Source organism: Dendrobates tinctorius, unplaced genomic scaffold, assembly GCF_039654945.1.
Source record: "Dendrobates tinctorius isolate UK_male_01 unplaced genomic scaffold, ASM3965494v1 ptg000107l, whole genome shotgun sequence".
Taxonomy (NCBI): Eukaryota; Metazoa; Chordata; class Amphibia; order Anura; family Dendrobatidae; genus Dendrobates; species Dendrobates tinctorius.
In genome coordinates this window covers 38730911-38737297 of record NW_027361775.1, presented here as the reverse complement: position 1 = coordinate 38737297, position 6387 = coordinate 38730911, and positions in this window count along the sequence as shown.

Genomic DNA, 6387 nt, shown 5'->3' with positions numbered 1-6387 from the left:
AATAAGGTATCTCCAAGTGATCATACTAGTGTCAATAGACATGCTAATAAATTTTTTTCAGACAGTTCAGCAAGTATAACTAATTGGTTACCCACTTGTGGATCTTTTAAATGTGCTCAGAAAAACTGTGGGCTATGTAGGTTTATGTGGAACACAGAAAAAATAGTATCTTCTGTTAATGGAAAGGAATTTAAAATAAAATCTTTTTTGAACTGTGGTTCTACCGGTGTGATCTATGTCATAACATGCGTGGATTGTAATATTCAGTATGTGGGAAATACTTCACGCACCTTGAGACGTCGTATTTCCGAGCACGTTTATGACGTAGGTCACACTACCACATGCAGTTTGTCTGCTGCTTCTCGACATTTTTTGCATATACATATAGGAGATCTCAGCAACTTTAGGGTTAATGCCATAGAGAAGGTGCAGACAAAAAGGGTAGGTGGAAATTTAAATGATTTATTATTACGCCGAGAGGCAAAATGGATGTTATTGTTACAAAGCAGAGTTCCAACGGGTATGAATATTAGGAGTGAGATTTTGAGTGTTTTGTAAGTGTGATTTTGACTTACTACCTCCTATTAATCAGCTGGCTATGTTTAGTCTTGATTGTTCCTTTGTTTCCCTTTATAAGCATGTGTTCAGATGTATTATGTGTTGTCTTAGAATAAGGACTGGTTTTTTGTCCGAAACGCGTCCAACTGCACGTCCTGATGCGTCTCTTATCATGATGGAGAATCTTATGATTTTTTTAAATTTTGGAATAAAGGAATAAAAAATTTTTTAATCTAATTACTGATCTGGATGCTGGAATTTTTTTCCATATTACGCTTTGCTGCAGAGGGATCCTGTTTCCACATTCCGTGCACCGATCGGACTTATAGCTGTCTTCTTTGGGGTGAGCTGAAAAAATTTTCTTTTTTTACCTTACTGTTTGGATTCCCTATTTTTCGTGCTCCCCTTAATTTGATTTTGACATATCCATTATTATTCATAAATATGAATTTGGAGATAGCTACCAATATTTCTGATGACATTATCAGTGATGATTTTTTCAATGTGAACAGTCGGCAACGACTAGACAAGGCTGCCAACATTTTTTCTACTATCCATGCCTTTACACCTGAGGATGGAAAGGATTTGAAACCACTTATGTGGGAACTTGAAAAACTTATGTCATCACGACTCAGGGTGTGGTGGGACCACAAAACCTTACAGGCTTATATAAGCAGCAATATGATTCCAAGAGGTTTGCGCATTAAGAAGCGCCCTACTACGGAATATGACCCTGAATTTGTAAAAGAATGGGACAATATTCTGAGTGACTGTTCTATTAAGCTGATGAATTTGATTGTGAAGAGAGAGGAAGCCAAGATGTTAACTTTGGAGGAATCTATTAAAATGATTGAAAGCGATTTGGTGAAATATAAAGATTCTTCTTTTATAATGGCTAGAGATAAAATTAATGACAATCTGAGCAAAATGGAGGACTCTATTACAGTGATAAAGGAAAAGAACTTCAGAAGAGATAAAACTGATTACCAGAATAATCATATTTATGACTGGCATGATTATAGAAGAAAACGTAATAACATTCACCCTTCCATTCTCAAACGCAGAGATAATAGGGTAAGCTTTTCCTCAACGGATATGGATAATACGGATGTTAATATTGACACTTCTGATACTGAGAATTTACCATCTAACCGTTCCATGTGTGCACGGGATGTGGGGCAGCGGATTTCACAAAGCAGTAGTTTTTCAAAAAACTGTTCACGAAAAAGAAACGTCAGAGGAGATCAGGGAGGAAACACTCCCATCATAAGAGAATTCAGGAGATCAGCGCGGAACAAGCATGCTTAGATACAACTGATAATTTTACAGTCCTGAACCTTTCTGCATCGATTTTATCGAATGATCAAATTAATATCCTTGAAAGGGGTCTTAATTTTGTGCCTACAGCGAAAATGGACTTATTCAACACTATGCTTGATGTTAATCACTTTATGAGAAGATTGATTCTTAGGAGACATTTTTTTGCAGAAGATGTGGAACGTGAAAAAACTTCCAATATCAATGATGAATATGTTGATAAAGTTCCTGAGGAATTTATGCCTACTTCTTTCCAGGAGCAAGTTACCCTAAAGAATTTGAGGGACTTGTCTGAATCTGGTTCTAAGTTAATGTATTTAACTGATGTTAATTTTTCCTCTAGAGTCCCTAATCCTAGATATTATCCTGAGCAGTCAAAATTGCAAGTTATGGATGATTTTCAATTTCTTGTTGAGGATGAACTTATGAGAATCTATAATGCTAATCAGAATGGTCGTTCTAACATTTCTCGTACTGAGAAACGGGCACTTGATTTGTTATCTGCTAATGTCAATATCGTGGTAAGAAATTCTGACAAGGGGGGATCTGTGACCATATTAGATACTGGGCTGTATGAAAGAGAGGTGAGGACTATGCTTTTTAATAGTGAGGTATACAAGGGAATTAATTATAACCCTACAGATAACATCAGAATGGAATTACAGGAATTGTTACATAGGGGTTTTAGTTTGGGAATTATTAATCAAAAACAATGTGAATTTTTCTGTCCTTTATATCCCAGAGTTCCTTTGTTACATGCACTTCCAAAAGTTCATAAGGAGGTTTTTCCACCTTTGTTTTGTCCTATCATATCGGGCATAGGATCTCTTAATGAAAACTTGTCAGAATGGTTGGATGCAAGATTAAAACCTCTAGCCACTATTTCATCTAGCTATGTGCAGGATTCCAAGCATGTTCTTAGTATTTTTTCTCAGGTGGAATGGCGAAGTTCCTTTTGTTGGCTCACTTGTGATGTACAATGTTTGTACACTTCCATCCCACACGATTTGGCTATTTTGGCTCTTACTACTTATTTACAGAAATACAGTAATTTTTCAGAAGATTTACAGATGTATTTGATTGAAGTGACCTATTTTTTGTTAAAAAACAATTTTTTTTCTTTTTTGGATGATCTTTATTCACAGGTGCAAGGCTGTTCCATGGGTTCCAAGTTTTCACCGTCTCTTGCTAATATTTTTATGGCCTGGTGGGAGGAGGAGTATATTTTTTCTGAAAAAAATCCTTTTTCTTCTGATATTTTTCTTTTTTTGAGATTTATTGATGATGTTATAATTGTGTGGGATGGTGATGTATTTAATATTGAGAATTTCATGTTCTATATTAATAATAATCCATGCAATATACGTTTCACATATCAATTTGATGCCAAGACAATTTCGTTTTTGGATATTCTTTTGTCGGCAAATTTGGAAGAAAAAAAGATTGATTGTGATATTTTTAGAAAACCTACGGCAGGTAATTCACTGTTACACGCATCTAGCTGCCATCCACGTCATGTTATAGCCAATATACCTACAGGGGAGTTTGTAAGAGCAAAAAGAACATGTACCATGCCTAATTTATACGATAAACAAAGTGAGATCATTGGTAAACGTTTTATAAAGAGGGGTTATACTAAGGTAGACATTCAGAAAGCTAAGCATAGAACGGATGAAAAAAGTAGAGAGGATTATTTGCAGAAGGAAAGCAGAAAAACACCAAATTCTGTGGAGGGTCGGTCACCTATTGTTTTTTCAACTAATTTTAGTACTGACTACTACAGGATTGTTCATATTATTAAAAAATTCCTCCCTATTTTGTATGTTGATGATACATTAAAGAATATACTGAAGGATGGGATTAGATTTGTTTCAAGGAGGAATAAGACTATTGCTAATAAGGTATCTCCAAGTGATCATACTAGTGTCAATAGACATGCTAATAAATTTTTTTTAGACAGTTCAGCAAGTATAACTAATTGGTTACCCACTTGTGGATCTTTTAAATGTGCTCAGAAAAACTGTGGGCTATGTAGGTTTATGTGGAACACAGAAAAAAATAGTATCTTCTGTTAATGGAAAGGAATTTAAAATAAAATCTTTTTTGAACTGTGGTTCTACTGGTGTGATCTATGTCATAACATGCGTGGATTGTAATATTCAGTATGTGGGAAATACTTCACGCACCTTGAGACGTCGTATTTCCTACCACACGCAGTTTGTCTGCTGCTTCTCGACATTTTTTGCATATACATAAAGGAGATCTCAGCAACTTTAGGGTTAATGCCATAGAGAAGGTGCAGACAAAAAAGGTAGGTGGAAATTTAAATGATTTATTATTACGCCGAGAGGCAAAATGGATGTTATTGTTACAAAGCAGAGTTCCAACGGGTATGAATATTAGGAGTGAGATTTTGAGTGTTTTGTAAGTGTGATTTTGACTTACTACCTCCTATTAATCAGCTGGCTATGTTTAGTCTTGATTGTTCCTTGACTTCCTTTGTTTCCCTTTATAAGCATGTGTTCAGATGTATTATGTGTTGTCTTAGAATAAGGACTGGTTCTTTGTCCGAAACGCGTCCAACTGCACGTCCTGATGCGTCTCTTATCATGATGGAGAATCTTATGATTTTTTTAAATTTTGGAATAAAGGAATAAAAAAAATTTAAATCTAATTACTGATCTGGATGCTGGAATTTTTTTCCATATTACGCTTTGCTGCAGAGGGATCCTGTTTCCACATTCCGTGCACCGATCGGACTTATAGCTGTCTTCTTTGGGGTGAGCTGAAAAAATTTTCTTTTTTTTTACCTTCTTTCAGCTATGTGTACCTTCACTGACATTAATCTAACATGAATATTATATGAAATAGCCCCTAGATCTCAAGAATTTTTTCCGGTACCCTTAAGGGGGCTTTACACATAGCGATATCGCTAGCAATATCGCTAAAGCGTCACCGATTTTGTGACGCAGGAGCGATATTGCTAGAGATATCGCTATGTGTGATACTTACCTCCGACCGGCTCCCCCGCTGGCTATTGCTGATCTCGTGAGATCGTCCAGGTCCATTTCTCGTCGGCTGCTTCCTGCTGGGCTTCCTGCTGGCGCTAACGAGTTACGCGTGGATGCAGGCGGAGGACGTCATCATCACCACGTCTGAAAGGTAAGTAACGACCGCTGCTGCATCGCTGGTGAGATCTGCCTGTTTGACAGCTCACTAGCGACCATTTAGCGATGCACCAGCGATCCTGACCGGGTCATATCGTGGTCAGAATCGCTGGTGCATCACTAAATGTAAAGGGGCCTTTACTCTTAAGACCAGCCACAAAACAGGATTCTCTTTATGTATAATGAGACCTTAGATGGGATGTATATCATCCCTTATGTATATTTTGTGTCTATGATTAACGTTCCGAGCCTTGTGGAAATGGAGGCAATAATTATGGAATGACTGCAGTTGCAGTTTTTTTTTTTTTTTTTTTTTTTTCCCTACGAGGTAGGATGAATGTGTTACATCTGTGGGATTACTAACACTATTTAAGACCTATGCCTTGAAGGGGAACATTGGCTATATACAGAGCATTAATTGGTTAAAAGATCTCCTTTATGCATGAGATCTCACTGTGTGAACTTGCCGCAAGTGTAGCAGCATTCACCTCCGAAGGGTGACACTTTGCGGTATCAGCGATTGTCCTCTGTTTGGAGGGACATCATATCTGTATATCAGGATTAATTTATAACTTTGGCCTTATACAATGGTGCCCTATTCTGAGAAATATATCGAGGCATGATAATTTATGTTTTGAATTGAAAAGTGATTGCTGTGTTGGTCAATTTTTGAGCTTGGGCAGATTCTTAGTAAATATAAGAGAACATAGGGGCGGGTTCACTGACCTCTCATTATTATACCAATGAATGGGCTTCTTGCATATGCTTTCCCTAATGGCCATTGATCTGACTACCTCTGGTGAGGCTAAACGCCGGGGGGTGGGACTTGTGTGTAGGATGGTCTATTTAACCCTGCTGTTCTGTTCCCATGCACTATACACGTGTATTGCTCCTGGGTCACTATGACCCGGTTTATTAAATCTTGATTTTAGATACTCTAACTCAATTATTTTTATACCTTTTACTTAATAGACTGTATGAGAACATGTTTGGAAATAAAAAAAAAAAAAAGAAAAATGAAATTTTTATTCAGAAAAAACTTAGTAATAAGCAAAACGAAAAATAGCAAACTACACATATGTGATAAAAAAAACAAACCAAAACAAGCAAATCAAACATTTTGTGAAAAAAAAAAAAATAAAGATAATAAACACTTCAATTTGAACATATTTACATGGTAATATTTATTTATGTATTCTTGCATTAAGAACAATAAACATGGGCTTTGCATAAGAATTTTTTGCATCCAGAACATGTAATACTTGTTTTATTATCACAAGAATAAAGGCAATAGCTGCACCTTTTTCTTGTTGAAACACCACTGGTAGAGGCCATGGGGGTAGAA